Here is an 11,433-nt window from a genome sequence, read left to right on the forward strand (position 1 = left end):
ACAATTGTAAAATCAGTGTCATATCTATAATGGGTACAATACAGTCCCCTGGGCTATGGGGGTTCAAATTGCACTTCCTGCACCCACTTCTGGTATCTCCTTTATGCAGCATGCACAGATCTCATAGTCCGTGCTTGTGTCAGTGCTGTGTTTTTCCCCCAGAGGGAAGAGGGCCCATGGGTAGCCACACAAGAGCCCCATCCCATCTTATTATGCCTGTGTTTAAAATGTACATATTTTTACAAAAATTGCAATAATCACAGGCAACTTTGTCTGCTTTATATATATTTTTTTAATTTTCATCAGCATTAAAGGAAGGAACATTGATTGTCATTTACAGAAAACATTCAAAATCATGTGTGCTTTATAATGAATGCTAACAGTACAGTAAACTAATAATTTACATGACAATAGACAACATCTATTACATTCTAAATTAACCATGGATCGCTTGCAGTTTAGTAGTGACGCTCCATGAAAAAAAGGCTAAGAAAAAAAGAATAGATTAAAAAAAGACCCTGAAGTCTTAGTTTTACTTACAGCAGACTTTAGAACTAAGATATAAACATAAGGGTAAATGATACAGATTTAATACATCACATTACTGTGTTTCCCCATTTTAGGCAAACCCAGGCAAGTTGAAAGAAATGCACTATATTACATTTATATTCTAAAAAAAATCATTTTCACTGTACATAACATACATACTTACTCATGTTTTTATTATGCAGTTTTAATGTGTATTATTTTATACAAGTGTATTCTGGTACTGGGGATTCTTTAAATAAACATCTGCAATCCTGAGATGCGAAAGCTGTGGTTTTATTATGTTTTTGTCCTATGTAAGTCATGTATTGACATGCTCATCATGTAAAGCATCTTGACTACAGTATAAATCCAAGGGGAAGGTCAATCACAACTATAAACTCCCTTATTAGCAGGAACAAAGAGTAGTGATTGGGATTAAGATTCAATTGAAGCTCCAAATGCATGATGTTTCTAACCTCATCATACTTAAATGAACAATAGAAGTGTACAGTACATAAATATGTCATCAATAAACAATGGCAGTAAATTATCTAATAGGATATAATGTGTGCAGATAGTTTCAAAACAAAAACAGAATAAGAATATACTTAAAAATCATTTTAATTCTTTAATAGCACCATACGTAAATAGATCAATTAACCAACCAAACTCCACAAAAATGCCAAACATGAAGTTTTATTTTGTGTGCTGTCTTCATAAAAGTTGCATCATATTATTATTATTATTAATATCATCATCTTTTATGCATGATGTGCCACAAGGATTCACAAATGAATGCATATTTCTGATGCTTATGGTTTTTTTTCAATTTCTAAAAAGTAAAAAATTTGAATTTAATTTTCAAGCAAAAGTACTTTCTGTTATTATTATCGCTCTGTTCCATGTGTTCTATATTGAATGTATAGAATGAATGCAGTAGTCCTATCACTGCAAACAAATATTACATGTAAATAAATTTAATATTTCTTGTTACCTAATAATGAACCAGTTGAGTTTTAAATGTGTTTAATATTTAACTATATCAATATCTATTTTATGTCCGGGAGATATAAAAAATATATAAGCTTTATATTCTCAGCACTTCACAGTTTTTAAATAATTTGCTGGATTTGATCACTATTTTTGAGATCAAATTTATATTCAGACACAAAAAGAGTAAATGCATACTATATAATCTAGGTAACAACTGGATAATTAATGGACAATTATTAACTTTTTACATATCACAGTTATTAGTAAATAATTTTAGATTTTAAAGTAATGTGATATATATTATAGATACATGTATGAAAACCTTTGTTTAGATGTAAATTTATCTTCACATATTATCTATTGATCAAAATAAATCATAATTGGTGGGTGTGGTTGTGTCACAGTTATAAACATTTAAAAATAAATGTAAAAAAAAACTAAAGTTAGTATTAATGCAAAAAATAACTCCCTCTAATTTAATTTAGAGATTCATTTGAATAAAAATCATGAGCTTATTTTTTTTGAATGTATGTATAACAAATCTCAGCTTTAAACATGAATACTGTACATGTAGATAAAAATGTATGCACCTTTATATCTTGTCCTCATACTGAAAATGAGTAAATGTCAGACATGAGTATTAAAATATATATATTAATTTATTATCATCTGTATGGGAAATACACAAAATATTAATAAATAAAAAACAGTTTACCATAAATGTAACTCTTTCCCACTACAAAAAAGGTTAAATTATTTTGAGAAAAAATTTACTGTACCTGAAGGGATATGTTCTTATTAGTCTTGTAGTGTTCTACAAGTCTACCATTGTGATGTTTATGCGAAATCTGAACATGCTCCCTATTCCTTTTTATTGCTGGAAATTACTTGTGTTTAACACATAACACAGCATTGCCAATCACTTTTCTTTTTGTATATTTCTCTAGGTAGCAATTCAGGCACCTGAGGTGGTACAAAATGGCTCCTACTACTACGTACTACAAATGTGGTATTAAAGATGCCACAGAATAAAAATAGGTTTTGACTTCTTAAGTGCTTGTAATGTGGATTTGGGGATTTATTGTTTATATCTCACTGTTTGAAAAACCCATAGTAAGACATTTCTTGATATATTTTGTACAAGCTATAATAAAAGTAAACTATATTATTTGAAACAACTGTTTTGTTTTTTAAATAGCAGAATGCCAGTTATAGCCTATTTAGTTTGGGGAAGAAGAAGGGAGTTGTAGATTTTTTTTATGTGTACAATGAATTTCACTTTTTTTAACATACAAATAATAATTTATATACTAATTTTTGAAGTGTATTTGGTGAACTGTAAAAAGAGAATATAGTAAAGATAACAGTAAAGATACATTTTCTAATAAATGGGTTTCAAATAGATATGTGCAGCAGTTTGATATTTGTAAGCAAATAAATTACATTATGTTTATTGATATTACTATCCCATTCTGACTCTTTTACTTATGGTAACAGTAAATATATTTTAATAACAATATTGCTACCATTGTTTATAAATGTGAAAATTAAGATAAATTTACCTGCATTAGTCATATATATGTTTTTAACACTTCAATATCATCTTATAATTGAAGACCATTTTATCATCATCATCATCATCATCATCATCATTATCATCACCATCATCATCACCACCACCATAACCACTGTCATTATCGTTTCTATGTATCTAACTTTATTTTGGTAAATATCAAATATGGCTTTAGGGTACAGCTATGTAAATAAGCTTACCATCATTCCCTCAGGAAAATAGTTAGTGCAAATATATTTGATTATTTTATGCACATAAATACATTTTTAATTAGTTAAACAACTGATCCATTTGGTAAACATTTTTTGTAATTAAACACTGTAGTTTTGACTTTTGATCCCACCATTATCTACATCAATGGAGATGTATTTTTAGACAAGGAAAACATTTTATTTTTTTTAGTTTCCATATATACTTACATTGGAATTGTGCTCTAGACAGTTTTTCATAATATATACTGTATGATTGTACTGTTTAGACAAAATGCAAGAACAATAAAACAGCAACAACAAAAAATATTGTAGTTAGTCGTAAATTCTGACACAAGCAAATACATTATGTACCATGCACCATAATAATCCTGGTCAGAACATCCTGCCATGTAATAAATGAAGATACAGTACAAGAGACACTTGTCAGTGACCAGTACTGATGAATATGATAAAGTCTTATTCTGGACCTGTTTTGTTATGATTTACTGCTTACTAAGAAAGGACAAAAACATTATCACATAGGGGCTAATGCAGAGATAGGAACAAATAAGGAAAACAGTACAAAAAAGGAATACTTGGCAAATTCATGTTGTACTGCAAGTGGGCATATTTTAAATATGAAGAGAGATTTAGAGTTGTAAAGGGTTTGTTCTATCTTAACTCTAAATTTCCATTTGAAAACAAAGCTGACCATTATTTGATTGTTACTTGCAAAAGCACCCAGCATTCTGCAAAAAAATAAAAATAAATAAATGCATTTATATCACTTTTATTGCAACATGGTTTGTTCAAGGGCAAATTATTCTTTCTGCTCTTATGTTTATAATGTGTTCCTAACAGGGTCATAACTTGGGGTATGTGAGTGATGCTGTTGCACAGTGAGCAGGGTCTAGGAGTGGAATTGTCACAGTCCCACAGCTCTTGCATTTGGCTAGCACCCTGCAGTGAGAATGTCTTCAGTGACAGTGTCCACATTCACAATGTTGACAACAGAAGGCCGATCCTGATGACATGGTCAAAATGTTGACATTGCCATAATTATCAACATTTCATTTAGGGTAGGATTAAAATTAGGGTTAGCATTAGGGTTAAGGATAGAGTTAGAATTAGACCAAAAAACACAGTATCGACATTATATCAGAATGTTGACAAGGTTATTGTTAAAATTATGAACATGACAACATGTTCAATGTCAGCATTATGAACATGACAACATGTTCAATGTCAGCATTATGAACATGTCAACATTTTCATGGCAACATCTTGAACATCCACAAAATATACCACACTCTACAGTAGCACACTATTGCTTATTGTAGTGCCTCAATGCAGTGTGGAATATTGCTGCCAGGTATTAGTGGCAATGATCAACAGCATTGTCAACATACATTCTGTTACAGACCTGGTGCATTAGACTAGTACTAACGAGAATGTACATTCTGCCAATCTGAACTTTTAAATAGAGGGTTGCTGATTTTCTACAATGAGTATGACAATATATAGAATTATCTATAGCTTTTCTCATTGGATGTAAAATAAAAGCTGCTATGATCAATAACATTTTAGATCTCACTATCATTGGAAGAACTGCCTACACCCATAATCTGTAACAGCTGACGTAATGAGAATAGTATGCTTTTTCTTGCCTCATTCATAACAGTTTTACATTTCAAAGGTCCATTTTGACAGTATATGACAATGTAGGATGCACTATTAATGTATATTCGGGTAATCTACATTAAATTAAAAAGCCATAAAACTAGGATTTAACAATACCATGCAAGATAAATAGATTAAAGTTTAGAAATGTCTTCCTTTTCACAGACCAAATAGTCCCATGATTAATTCCACATTTTATTGCTGTAGCAAAATCTCTTTGGTGCTAGAGGCTGAGAGCCTGTGAACCTGTTTATTAATGACAATCCAGCACTGAACAGTATGGTCACTTGAAAACTAATATATAAATGTTACAAAAGCCCAGAGTTCTTAAGTCAATGCAAACACTGAGTTATTAGTTAAAGTAAGCCAGTGTTTGACGGAATGCAGATGTTTTAACCACAGGTTACTGTATGTGAAAAGGAAGCTTTTAAAAATATATGAGATTATGTACGATGATGTACGTTATATAACTGGTCTGTTTTCTGAACTTCAAAATGTTCCTTTATATTTTATACACTGTCTTAAATAGCAAAATAGAAAACATCTCACAGACTACAGATGTCTATAGTAATATTGTGTACAGTATTTTATTTTATTTTAATCAGTTGGGCTACATTTTCCAGGATCCCGTCCTGGTGGACAAGACACATAAATCATGTTTGGACAACCCCGATCAGAAGTTTTTCATACTAAAATAGAAAAATAATTACTCACAAAACATCTTTAATTATGCTATACATCATCAACAAATAAGCATTTTAATTAATAAAACTTGCTGGTGGGACCAATTCTGGTGTCAAAAATACTATCAAATTTGTGCTTACAGCATATGCATGATCTATACATTAACAGGCTCATACATAGTAATTACAATTCATGTAGTATTGAATAAATGTAGTGGGAAAGGCACAGCCTTCTAATTATACTCTTATGAAAGTACAGTAAATTGCATGTTGCAAGTTGATGAAATGTTTTAGAATCAATCAGGCTTATTTATTAATATTGCATTTAGGTATTCTAGCCATATAAACCAACCATTTGCTTGCTTTCATTATCCAATTTGCACTAGACACAGACAGGTCATATGTTCATTGGTTGTTGTACTTGAGTGACAATTGTGCAACTGCAAGCAGTGTTACTAAATGAGCCCTAGTAATTGCAAACAGCAAGGAAAAGTGTACATACATACACAATAGGGTAGTTTTAGCATACTGTATGTACTCAATGTATTTTCTGCTTATAATAACAACTTCTAAAATGTATAGAACTCCATTTAAGGTATCACCAATTGGGAAAAAGCCTCAAGTATATAGTTAAGGTGATTTACAGTATCATACACAAGCTTTTCACCAAATGCTTAAATAAAGATATTCTACCTTCAGATGACTTTATTGGCATAACCTCTTTAAAATTTGACTATCTATGCGGCCTTTTCCAGCTATTTCGGTGTTCTTAGTCATGCATTTATGTAATCAGAGTTTAATTATGTTTTCAAAGTTGACTTCAGAACACACTTCTATTAAACTAGAACAGCGGTATATGCCAGGGCAACTAAAATGAACATCTATATGGGATTTTATACTATATATATTTTTATATATATATGTATATATACAGTGTGTGTATGTATATATATATATATATATATGTATGCCGACAGTTAGCACTCACAGAAGGCCAATATATAAATTGCCACGGTGCTACATCAATAGAGACCATGCAGGCACACCCAGAGGATGGCACTCACTGGACATTGAAAAAAGCACTGAAACTTTTCCTTTACATGTAAAGGAAAGTGCCAGTGTTTTTATTAATGTCCAGTGTGTGCCATCCTTTAGGTATGCCTATATATATAAAGCGCAGCAAGACATATAATGGGATATATTTAAAACAAGTAGCGGTAGGACATTTATAAACCAAGATTAAATTAAAGTCACCTGAAGGTAGACCACCCATTTAATAAAAATATTAAGACAGATTATCTCAGTTTTCCAGAGTTCCATAGCACTTACAATTTCTTGCTGATAATGTTAACAACCTTTAAATACAATTGCTTTTCATATTCCTCAAAAACAAAATAATTTTGTATATTGATTGGTTTAGAAAAAGAGTACATTGAATTGCATGTTATTCCCCAAAGAGGCTGACAAAATAATCCTCTGGCTTCCGATTTGCAAAGCTCAAAGTCTAATCAAGACAGATACAAGTGATTTTTATGAGCTGGGTTTTAAGGCAGAGCAGCCTTTAAGGTATCGTCTGCACTCTGTAGCCTCCCATCTGTCCTTGCTTGCTTTATAATCCTTTTGAAGGTTGCTACTTCAGACAGGAGAAAACAAACAGATAGTAAAGAGGAGAATAGGATAAATTAATTCTACCGAGGCCTAAAATATGCTCATAAATCTGACCTCAATGTGGATTTTCTGAAACAAAGGAGTTTTTTGTTAATCATTCATTTAATTAAAAAATAAAAAGCGGCAAGTATTCTTTACACAAATTTACAAAAGACAGCATACATATCCACAATTTTAACAAGTTGGTACTGTGCATTTACAATTATTGCTGCTGTGTTTAACCATCTTAAAGCACAATTACGAGCCATTGAATTCAAACAGTGCAAACTATGTATAAATGATACCAACCACTCCCCACCATTTTGTGTGTCCTGATACATTCACCAAGTGCATGCATTGAGTGTAATGTATGTGCAGTATTAATTCATTTTAGAAGCCTTTTATGGGATAACATGTCGCTGTAAAACAGGGCATGTAGACTCTGATTAGCTTCCTTGTGTTCAGACAGAAATGCCTTTATAGGTGAGGTTCATTAAACCGTGACTCAATATCACTGATATAGACAGGTTCAGATTATTAATGGTCATGGCTGAACTCCATTACAGTACAACATTAATTGTTATTTTTTGGTGTGCATATGGCATATGAGTGATGTGATGAAAAATAAACTTCCATCAACCTATCAAAAGAAAAGGTTAATCTTATTATTTCATGGACAATTTCAGTAGTATGTCAATGTACTTCAGATTTATTTAACTAATTACAGTTTGTTATGCATAAATAGCTGATCTTTAAATTGAAGTTATATTATGTTTGCAGGTTATCTAGCAGATATGATTAATACAATTCCTAAAGTACTTCTGGGGAATTTGGATTATAATCGACAGGACCATGATGAAAAGCAAAACTAAAATTACATATTTTTTGACTCTACTAACACCTGTTAGAATAATCTAAGTCATGATAAATGTGCTAAAATTTTTTTAAAGAGTAATTTGTTTGGAGCTTTTAGAATTGACCTTGCAAGTAGTGGCACACATCATATTGGAGTGTAGTTGGTCTTTGAGGGAACTATTGTCTTTACAGTCATGGGGCGGTATTCAAATGATATATCACGCCCAATCTTCTTTCTAAAGTGATTCCTGTTATCGCGCATATCGCGCCCATAGTAATTAAGGTTAGCTGTGTAAAGGGTTGGGTGCCCTCGCTACTCCGGGGGTAGCGAGCTGAAATGGTTATACCATACCCGTCAGCAGAAACAGAACGGGTGGAGAAGGGGGTGAAAAGAATTGAATTCCGCCCATGGTTTCTTATCTTGCGCTTGTATCTTAGATTAGGTAGCTATGATTTGTATTATTGTGTGAGCGTATTCTTGTGTAATCTTGTGTATGTCACTGACATCTGATAATATCAGTTTGGCATGCCTATTCTAGTACACCAGCCAGTGAAAATATTTGGTACATTTTCTTTGAGATCTCCTACAGGTAGATTGGCTGTGTCAGTATAGAACTTTTGCATAAAATTATCCAAAATACATTAATCAGTTGGCTAGGAACAACTTACTTTGAGTGCTATAGGATTTGTTAATGTTTAGAATGTCCACATTGCCAGAATATCAGTATAGTGAATGTAGACAGGCGGCATGTCGAGCATGCAGTGGCTCATTCCAGAGGTGAGTATGTCTGATACTAACTCTAAGGGGAGATTCGATTACTGCAAAAAACTCACGGACCTCATGCCAAATTTTGGATTACCTTGGGTATGTGCACTCCTGATACCTGTGGTATCCAATAAAAAAAAGAGAAAAAAATATATAGCAGTACGTTGTTCTCCAGTGGTCTCCATGGCTCATGGTGGTCTCCTCTCCATCTTTGCACTGGCGAGTGGGCTGCTGGGAGGTGAACTGGCTGCTGGGAGATGTAACTCTCCCAGCTGCTGCCTCTGGGGAGGATCACACCCATACATTGGGGGTCTCAAACATAATAACACACACTCATGTACACACACACACACACACACACACACACACACACACACACACACACATGCACACTTCCAATTAAGTCCTTGGGGAAGGGGGGCAGGAGGTGACACAATGGTACCAGAGCAAATCCCACTGATTTTTCCTAAAAATAACTGATTTTACTCTGGAGATGCGTGAAAAAAGATGCGGTAATTCCTATAGAAATCACTGTGTTTCAATTTTTCTCCTCTAGCTGAATAGGAAAACCTATGACTGCGGGAAAAACCCACCTCCGTGGCTTTTTGAAATTTCCCACTCTCAGATGAATTCCCCCTAACTGTAATCATGATCCTAGCCATAACCCTTACCTAATACGGAATGTAAATTGTGAGGTCCAACTGGGCAGGGACTGAAGTGAATGGCCAAGTATTCTATATAAAGTGCTGTGGAATATGTATTCACTATAAATAATGTTAATAAATAAGTAACAGTGTCATTATAAAAATGTAGTAATTGTAGCTGTATCTTTGAGTACATTTGAGATTGAGTGTAGCCTGTACCTAAGCAGCACTGCAAACAAACTGCAAAAGGAGGGTTGTGGATAGAAAAGGAATGTAAAATGGATTGCGCTGCATAGTTTCTTACGGACATCTTCACAAGGAAGTAATAGCGTCCCATTATTTCCAGGATGCTTTGGTGCATTCTCGAGAAGCTATTCTGAACCAAGTTGAATTTAACTGAATTGGGTCTAATATGTCAGTGTGAGATGATAATTAAAGAGAGCTAATTATAGTTTAGACCTGTTTTGATCATTAGATTTTCACAATTTGTAGTCAAGAAAGAGCACAACCTACTTGTGTCACATCACTCATTTCTAAAACTGATACTCAGGTAACTATGCATCAAAGGAGCCACCAATAATTGGTTGCTATTAGTGTTGGCTCCTTTTTTGATTTGAGTAACCAGAAAGTTGCTTTAATTATTATTATTTTACTCTACTAGAGGTATGATGGTTGCAGTTTATGCTAGAAATGACAGTACTTTTTATAGGCAGTTACTTGTGCACCAACTTCCATAACTATTGTGAAAGTGTTTTAAATGGAACATATTAAACTATGAAGGCAAAAGATCCTAAATATAAGGATTTCCTGATAGAGTAGTTGATAGTTGTTTTATTTAGAAGGATCATAGTATAGCTACTGCGGTACCACATGTTTCCAACATATGAATTCAGATGGTTCTTCTAGTGATTATTAACAAAATATCAGTAGTATGTTGTAAACTATTGAGTTAAACATGAATATATACTGTATATTTTTAGGAAAAAATCCTTAACATACTGTATGCCACATAGTGCAAGGTAAATTCAATACTCTCACAGTAAAAAATACAAAATATAAAAGGTAGTTACAGAAAATATATATAGATAAGGAAAAAAAGATTGTCCTTTTGTTTAGAGCTTCAGGATTTGTGCAAACTCAGGGATTGTTTCAAAAAGTTTGACCATGAGATCTGTGCAACCTCAAGCTTGACCATGAGAGCTGTGCTATTACAGGAACTGTAAAATGTGTTAAATTTCTGCTACATAGGTCCTTAGTTCCAGCTGCTATAATCTAGAAACTAACATCCCTGAGTGGTAAGCAGTGCAACTTCTGCATTAAGTAGTGATTGTCATTCTGAACCTTAAACGTTAATGAGACAGAGGCTTTAAAAGCAATAAATAGGAAATCTCTTCATCTTATTTACACACCACAAGTGAATGTAACAAAATCACTTATGAGGCATGGTTTTGCCTTATAAATGATAGCCCCTTTTATAAAAACGTCCAAGATCAGCTGGCATCTCGCACCTCTGCTGATCTCGGACATCATTACATCCAACCCCATCTGTTTTTAAGCCCATTTACATGCACTGTACTAGTGTTAAAAACACTGTTAAAATGTCTGCATTAGCTCCAGTGAGTATTAAGCCTTAGGGGCATATGTACTAAGCAGTGAAAAGAGCGGAGAAGTGAGCCAGTGGAGAAATTGCCCATGCCAACCAAACAGCATTAAAGTAACATTTAAAAATTTGCATACTTTAAAATTATACAGAGCAGCTGATTGGTTATCATAAGCAACTTCTACACTGGCTCATTTCTCCACACTTATCACTGCTTAGTACAGAGGTTCCCAAACGCAGTTCTCAAGGCACCCCAATAGTCCAGGATTTAGG

Source organism: Pseudophryne corroboree, chromosome 1 (genome assembly GCF_028390025.1).
Source record: "Pseudophryne corroboree isolate aPseCor3 chromosome 1, aPseCor3.hap2, whole genome shotgun sequence".
Taxonomy (NCBI): Eukaryota; Metazoa; Chordata; class Amphibia; order Anura; family Myobatrachidae; genus Pseudophryne; species Pseudophryne corroboree.